Here is a 9,391-nt window from a genome sequence, read left to right as displayed (position 1 = left end):
ACTCATGGTATAGACTACCAAGAGACTTTTGCTCCTGTTGCTAAAATTAACTCTATCAGAGTACTTCTTTCTCTTGCCGTTAACTGCAACTGGCCACTTCATCAGTTCGATGTAAAAAATGCCTTCTTGAATGGAGATCTACAAGAAGAAGTCTATATGGACTTGCCACCCGGATTTGAAGAAAGTCTTGGAAGAGGCAATGTTTGCAGGTTAAGAAAATCTTTATATGGACTAAAGCAGTCACCTAGAGCTTGGTTTGAACGGTTTGGAGATGTTGTAAGGAGACACGGCTTCTCACAAAGTCAGGCTGATCATACTATGTTTTTCAAGCACTCCACCGAAGGTAAAATAGCCATTTTGATAGTATATGTAGATGATATTATCATGACTGGGAATGATCTACTTGAGATCAACAAATTGAAGAATAAGCTTGAGGCTGAGTTTGACATCAAAGACCTGGGAAAGCTTAAGTATTTTCTTGGGATGGAATTTGCAAGGTCCAGGGAGGGGATCTTTATCAACCAACGAAAATACATTCTTGATTTGCTCAAGGAGACAGGGATGACAGGTTGTAAAGCCGCAGAAACTCCAATTGACCCAAATGTGAAGCTAAAAGCGGCAACAACAAATGAGATGATGGACCGAGGACGGTATCAAAGATTAGTTGGGAGACTAATCTATTTGGCGCATACAAGGCCTGACATAGCTTTCGCTGTAAGTGTAGTGAGTCAGTTTATGCATTCACCTGGACCTACTCACTTTGAAGCTGTGTTCAGAATTTTAAGATATCTAAAGGGAAGTCCAGGGAAAGGACTCTTGTTCAAAAATAGGGGTCATCTACAAGTGGAAGCCTACACAGATGCTGATTGGGCAGGAGATGTGATTGATAGAAGATCTACCTCAGGTTATTGCACATTTGTAGGAGGGAATTTGGTCACCTGGAGAAGCAAAAAGCAAAGTGTTGTGGCAAGGAGTAGTGCAGAAGCAGAATATCGCTCTGTTGCACATGGTTTTTGTGAAGTGTTATGGATCAAAAGACTCCTAGAAGAGTTGAAGGTTTCCATGCCAGCACCGATTAAAGTCTATTGTGATAACAAGGCAGCAATCTCCATCGCTCACAATCCAGTTCTACATGATAGAACAAAGCATGTAGAGGTGGATAAACATTTCATCAAGGAGAAGATAGACAGTGGTGTGATATGCATGTCCTACATACCCACCACGAGCCAAGTAGCCGACATACTCACCAAAGGACTTCCTAGGGTGCAGTATGAGAACTTAGTAAGCAAGCTTGCCATGAGTGATATATTCATGCCAGCTTGAGGGGGAGTGTTGACAGAATCCCCAGAATATTTGCAATTATGTATCATATTTGATTGCGTACTATTTTAGGCAGTTGAGAGATTTGTTAGCTAGAAAATATATATTAGGAATCAGTTTTTTATTTTCCCTTTAATGAGGGAGATTAGTTACCTGTTTTGTATCATAAAAGAAGTCTATATATACTGATGTACAAAAACATAATAAAAAAGCTTATGCTCATATTTTTCATTCTCTGCTTTAAAAATATTTTTGCTTAAATTTTTTTTCAAATTTAGATTGGATGTATCCAAGGATATTGAGAAAAACCTAGATGTTTTCACAAAATTTATTTCAGATATTAAGTTAACTGGTGATAAACATATAGACGACTATACTCCTATTGCCCTTCTAAATGCTATTCCTGACTCATATAGTGATGTAAAATCTTCTATTAAGTATGGTAGAGATGAGATTACCCTTGATATTGTGGTCAATGATCTTAAGAGTAAGGAATTAGATTTAAAACATTCTGGGGGAAATAAAAATTTTGGTGAGGTTATGTATGTGAGGGGCAAGCCTCAGAATAGGTCTAATAACCAAAAGAATGCTAGTAATTGGGAATCAAGTGGGAAAATATTCGAAAATAAAAGGGGTAGATCTAAGTCTAGGTCTAAAGTTAAAAGATGTTATAACTGTCATGAAACCGGTCACTTTATTAGAGATTGTCCTAAGCCTAGGGAAAATCAAAAAAATGATCATACTAATATGGCTGTCTGTGAGGGCGAAATAGGTGAATTTTTCATGATTAATAATCTATGTGATTATGCATATTTAAACTCTGTGTTATCTGATTCTTTGTGTAAATCAATTTGGTTGGTAGACTCTGGTTGTACTTTTCATATGACTCCATTTAAAAACATGTTTTCAAACTACAATAAAATAGAGAATGGCTTTGTGTCAATGGCAAATGAAAAGAAATACAATGTTTTAGGAACTGGTGATGTATGCCTTAGGTTTTTTTTCTGGTTCTGTGTTTACTTTAAAGGATGTTAGGCATGTTCCTGATTTACGTTATAACTTGATTTCTTGTGCATCTCTAGAAAATGATGGTTTGGAGGGAAAATTGGTTAAAGGGGTTATGAAAATTCTGAAAGGGTCACTTGTTATTTTTACTGCTGAAAAATAAAATAACTTGTATGTTTATCATGCTGAACCTGTGCTTGATTATGTTAACTCTGTGATAGGTGATAAATTTGTTTTATGACATAATAGAATAGGTCACATGAGAAATAGAGGATTAGAAATTTTGCATAAAGGTGATCACTTTGGTAGTGACAAAGGATCCTCAACAGAGAGGATGAATAGAACTCTCTTAGAGAGGGTGAGGACTATGTTGGTCACATCTGGGCTCTCTAAGAAATTCTGGAGAGAAGCTGATTGTACTGTAGCCTATTTGATTAATAGGTCTCCTTCTGTTCCCTTAGGAGGGAAATGCCCTGAATTTGTGTTCACGGGCAAACCTCTTGATTTAAATAATTTGAGAATTTTCAGGAGTATCGGCTATGTGCATCAAAAGATTGATAAGTTAGAACCTAGATCTAAGAAATGTGTTTTCTTAGGATATCCTGAAAGGGTAAAAGGTTATAGGCTTTGGAATAAGAGTGAACCGGGGTTTAAGGTAGTGATAAGTAGAGATATTGTTTTTAATAAAAATGAATTTTCTTGTTTACCTTTATATGTCCCTATTCCTGAAAATGATATTCCAAATGAGATGGAGCAAATGCCTATTATTAATCAACCTGAATCACCTCCTAAAGAAAAATTGAATGATATAATTATTAAAAATCAAGATGAGATTATTCCTAATGAGGTGGAGCATGATAAGAAAAATTGAATGATATAATTATTAAAAATCAAGATGAGATTATTCCTAATGAGGTGGAGCATGATATGTAGGAAATAGATAACATGCATGATTTCAAGATGAGATTATTCCTAATGAGGTGGAGCATGATATGTAGGAAATAGATAACATGCATGATTTGAATGACTATCAACTCACTAAGGATAGAAATAAAAGAACCATTAGGAAACCTGAAAGGTATAGAGATTACAATTTGAATGATTGTAATATGTCTGAGTTTGCCTTTAATGTGTTTGAATCCCTTGAGTACAATGAACCTAAGACTTATAGAGTTCGGTCCTTTGTAGACTTGGCATTAAATTTCGACTTTGGGTAAATGTTTTCCCCTTTGTTTTGTGTGTTGCCTTTTGTTTGTGGAAAATTTATAATAATGAAAATGAAAGAACTGTGTTTGATTTTATTCTCTCTAACTGCTTAGAAAAAGAATATTTATAACTCTCTCAATCTCAATTACAATCTTGATTTCTCGATTACAAAATAGAGGAGAATTGATCTGAATTCTTCCCTTTGTTTAATTCTGGGTTCTTCACGGTGGCGATGGAGCGCCTCCTTCGAATGTTTGCGTCGAATTTGCTCTCCGTTGACGATCCACACATCTTAATTCACTGGAACAACTAACTTGCGTGACAAGTATGATTAAGAACTCTTAAACGAGTTTTATAACTCAGGGCAAGTGTTAAACTTTGTGAAAAGAGTTGTTTGAACCGAATAATCGGTTAATAAGTCAAGTAAAATTTGCTATTGATGAAGGATGCTCCAAGATCTTCTTGTTGCCAAGAATCCCCCTCCAGCTGATCTCGTGGATGATCCGATCTCCAAAAATCCAACCCCTTTACTTGGTTGAGTAATGTGGTTATTTATAGGGGGATAAGGGGTCTAACCAACCCCTAAATCCGCTCCAACGTGAGCGAGAATCCCTCAAAACGTGGGATAAACGGTTCTGAGGCCGTTCAGCTTGTTTTTGAACAAGTCAAATGCCTAAATCGGCGTTATAAGGCTTAACTCCGCGTCTTAGACTTGAGACGCAGAGTTGTGTGCTTGCTAAAAATTAAAAACACAGGGACCGCTTGCGTTCTGAATCCTAACTCTGCGTCTTAGAATTGAGACACAGAGTTGGGTATTTGCTGATGATTGAAAATGCACGGGCCGTTTGTGCTTTATCTGTTGGAGGTCGAAAACGCAGAGATCATCTGTGTTTCAAAAACCAAAACGCAAAGGTAAATTTTGCGTTTAGAAAGGGGCAAATAACTTGTAACCTCTTCTGTAAGGCGTTGCAAAGATCATTGTTCAATAATCTTCGTTTTAGCTATTTTAAGGTGTGAAAGTCGTCAGATTGTAACTCTCACAGTTGATGGTAAGGGCCACTGAACAGAGTTTTCATTAGTTATCAGAAGAGTTATTGAATTGTAACTTCTCTCGATCTATGTGAAAAGTCCTCCACTTGCAGCTTTTATTTGTTGACATGAAAGTTGTTTGATTGTAACCTTCTTAGTCAAGGTTGTTGATCGAGGTTTGACAGGGATCAGCTATCTATTATGATTTTTAGACAACCTACACCTTTGTGGCCTATTAACCTGCTTTGTGCTTGGGTAATTTTCTCCCTTTGCTTTGTGTGTTGCCTTTGTGGCCTATTAACTTGCTTTGTGCTTGTTAGTAGCTTTGTTTGTGTGTTGCCTTTGTGGCCTATTAACTTGCTTTGTGCTTGTTAGTAGCTTTGTGATTTTTTCCCTTTGAACTCGATGACCGTGGTGCTTGTTAGTAGCTTTGTGATTTTTTCCCTTTGAACTCGATGACCGTTTGGTAGAGTTCGGTCCTTTATGGACTTGGTATGCTTGGTGATCTTACCCCGATCTTTATGATCTGAGTTTACTTTGTGTATTCCCTTCCATTGCTTGTATCTTCTTTGTGATCATACAGGTAATGCTTTGGCGATGATGAGTCCTGCAGTTCCGTGTTTTTTCTCAGTGCACTACCTTAGGCCAAAGGTGGAGATTGTTGCTATTTGTTGGCCCATGTGCTAAAAGGAAAATGCCCCTACCTTTGTTCATCCCCCTATGCTTAGCTGTCTGCTGCCATCTTTCTATTCCTAGCCCATATGCTAGTGTTGGCTCCCATCCCCTTGCCCATATGCTAGTGTTCGCTCCCATCACCTTGCCCATATGCTAGTGTCGGATCCCACCTTTATTTAGTCGAGCCCTTTCACTGTTTTGGGAGGGGAAGTGTGAGGAGAACCCTCTGTAAGCTTTGTGCGAGAGACAGAGAGAGTTGAGAGGGACGGAGAGTTGAGTGAGCTTTGTGCTCTCACCCGTTGTGCGATCCTCTCCCTTACCCGAGCTTTGTGCTCTCACCCGTTGTGCGATCCTCTCCCTTACCCGAGCTTTGTGCTCTGAAGAGCTTTGTGCGAATCCCCCCTTTCAGTGAACTTCACCCTTTGAGAGGTGAGAGACAGTGAAGTAAGAAGAGAGAGAGACTGAGAGAAGAATAGGAGCGACGGAGTGAAGTAGAACAAAAGCTCTGTGCTCTGGAGATCTGAGTGATCCTCTCCCCCTTTTGTGCGATCCCCTTCCTCTTTGTGAGTGATTTGAGGAGAATATCAGCGAGCTTCCCTTTGTGTTCTTAGTGATGCACAAGAGAACAGCTGAGGACTGGTTGAGGAGGCTCCTGAGCCAAACAACGACGACGTCGATCATCCAGCAGAATTTAGGATGATATTCCTCTTTCCCCTTTCTTTTTCACAGTCTTCTTCTTTCTCTTCTTCTTCTCTTTTTTTTCCTAATTTCTCCCTCTTTCCTCCCTTTTATCCTACTGTGAGGCGGTGAGAAACACCGACATGGAGAGGCGGTGAGGAACAGTGAAACGTTTGGTTTTTTCTTTTTTCTTTTTTTCTCAAATTTTATTTTGTTTTTTTATTATTTTTTTTATTTTTTTAATTACCTATTTATTTGGGGGTTATTACTGGTTTCCTCAGTAGTTGATGGCACGCATCAAACTGCTTCCCACATATAATCATGATGACGCATATAATCTCATTTGTTGAACCAAAATATTTTCTGAAGTAACTAAAATCATACTGAACCATCATCTTGGAGGAAATGGGGGGTTATTAGTGTCAAATATAATCTTATGTTACAGGAAACTTTCAACTTCTCCTTCATCCTAAGTACAGAACTTACATATCAAGAATCAGAGACCTGAAATTGTTATGGAACAAAGGGTTTCATGTCTATGAGAATAAATCATCCATAAATGGAACGTCAAAGGGAAGCTTTATAATCCCAGAAGCAACCAAAAGTAGCAAGAGCCACACTGGTAGGATCTTTAAACACACGACCAGCAGAATTTGTTGCCCTGCGTACAAGTTAACAGATTAGACACAAATTTTTCAAGTGGTCAATTGAAATTCGTTTTTCATTGTGGCAGTCAAGATTTATTATATGAACACTTTTACCTGTTGAATCTATAATCCTAAGTTCATATCAATATATATATATTTTTTACTTCTGTTATGTTCTAGGTTGTATTTTCTACCAGAATATATGGCTTATTTGCACTTTAATACCCAAAGGTTCACCATTTTTTAACTCCGGAAGTTCTATTTTACAATTTGATACCTCCAAAACCCAAACTTTATCCCTCTCTTTCCCCAAACTCAAAATGCCGAAATTTGATGAGACAACTTGTTTATAATTCACTCTCCTATATTTTTATCATCGGACATAACTAGAGTCAACTTCTGCACTTCGAACCATCAAATTGTCAAAATATAACCTCAGTTAAGAAAGGGTGAAGTTTTGGGGGGTTATTAAACTGCAATACATTGAAAATGTCGTCACGAAAACTATTTCTAAAGCGCGCTACTAGAACCAATACTCGCGAAAACTGTGATTTTTTTTTGAAGAGGAACAACATCCCTCTCCTCATACACACTCTCTTCACCTCTCCCTCCCCTCTCTCCTCCTCCCCCACCTCCCTTCTCCTCCTCTCCATGACCATGTTTGGTTTAGTGCTGGGCTTTCTATTATATTCTGGTTGCTCATAATCTAAAGTAAAAAAAAAATTACTTTAGATTATTCCTCAGGCTTCCACCCATTTACTCATATTTGCCACTTTTAACAGCAAAACAGCTATTTCTAAAGTAAAAATTAAAAAAATTTACCCTCTTCATCCAAATTGTGCAAGTCATGTGTTAAAATTACACCCTCTGTTGCTACAAAATGAACTCTTTTTCCTCATCAAACCAAATTAATCCCAGGAACCTAGATTACTCCTTCCAAAACTACACAATTTAACTCCATAGCTAACCATTTCTAGCAAAAAGAAGAAGAAGAAAAACTCATTCTTTTCCTCATCAAAAAAAAAAAAAACAAGAAACCAGATCAAATCAAACGAAAACTCACCCGCCTTCGCATTGGCCTCAGTCTGATCGACCACCCACTCGGCCAGCTCCCTAACCTTGCCTCTCGCACCGGGGGGCCCTCCGCCTGCCCCGATCGGCGTCAGCGACGATCAGATCGCAAGCATAGAAGGCGGCGGCGGCGGACGAGGTCCGACCGACGAATCGAGGCCATCAAGTTTCCTCGCGATAGGATCGCGTCGATACGACCGCGCGGATGGCTCGTGCAGCCTAGGGCCACGCCGCTGGCTTTGCCGACGGGCGCCCTGACGCGGAGGTGACGACGGGGAGGGACGGTGTGCGTCGGCGGCGAAGGGGAGGAGAGGGTATCGCCAGGAGAGCGAGAGGCGACAGGTGTTTGGTGATCGGAGCGGATTTTGTTGGCGCCCAGCGACCAATTCATGGATAGAGGAATAATGTTTCGTATTGTTCTTATGATGCTCATACATTAGAGTTTCGCGGGCAGGGTAGAGGGTAGATTATTTTATGAGCTATCAGGGCGGATATTTACGGGAGAGGGTAGATATTTTATGAGGCTATCCGGATATTTACCCGGCCCAACTCAGAAGCAACCGAAGCATACCATCCGTTTTCAATATCCCAATCTATATCTATACTACTTATGATTTTCATTTCTGCCCTTTTAAATAGTTGTAATTAATCATTCACTAATTATATATAACCTCTTATCAATTATGTATTTCCTCACTTTTTCAAAACCTTTGGTCACACTATTATTTTATTATTAAATTATGTTACTTAATAGAATATTTGAAATTTATCCCTAATTTATCTTCACATAATATTTAAAATTATAGAAAAAGTAAAAATTAATAAAAATTCATTAGGCTTATGCCTTAGGGTTTCACATCTTACGGACGACTACATGTTACCTTTCATCTTATTAGCTTTTTAAAAGTATAATAATAGTATCAAAAACAATTTGTATTTATTGTAATTATAATAGTATAATAATTTTAATAGTATTTTTTAAATTAATGAATTACATTGTTATTGAATAATTATACAATTTAGTAAATTATTTACTAATAGTGTAATGAACTAATTATGAAATTTAAATATAGTTACTAATATTATTATAATTATGATATGTATAATATTGTTATATTTAAAAGAGAGTGCATTACTTAATATATATTATAATTAAATTACGAACAAATTATAATAATTATCCAAACTATAATAAGTAATCGTATAATTATTTATACACAATATTATCGTACAATTTATTCGTTTAAAAATAATTGTGATTGTTCAGAATTTGTATTGCTAAGCAAGCCATTTTAGCATTTTGCAGCCAACAAAAAAAAATTTAAAGAATATAAAACAAAGTAGATATGCTCTCGTGCAAAGCATGTGCGCTATAATAGTATATGAAAATGAGGAAAATACGATTTATTGAAATCGATGTGTTATTCCAGTGTTTAATATCACAATATATGAAAATGAGGGAAATACAATTTATGAATTTCATCTGTTGACCAAACCGACCCCAGGTGTTGAGGGGAGGTAGCTGCGGGGTGAGAATCAAACCTTAACTGATACTCCGGGTTCAAATTGATCCGTCGGAACCATCTGAGCCACCTGTTGGTGGTGAGTGATGTGCTATTTCAAATTAAAGAGTGTGATGCTCTTCGAATTTGCTTGGAATAAAATTATTAGCTAGAAAAAATATTAGGACTTTATATTTGAGATGGTGACCATAGAACGTTCGTTTTAGTCCAATATTGAAGTTCATGGCATCTTCATCC

Source organism: Asparagus officinalis, chromosome 1 (assembly GCF_001876935.1).
Source record: "Asparagus officinalis chromosome 1, Aspof.V1, whole genome shotgun sequence".
NCBI lineage: Eukaryota > Viridiplantae > Streptophyta > Magnoliopsida > Asparagales > Asparagaceae > Asparagus > Asparagus officinalis.
The sequence above is the reverse complement of the archived record's forward strand: the minus strand, read 5'-3'. Positions refer to the sequence as shown.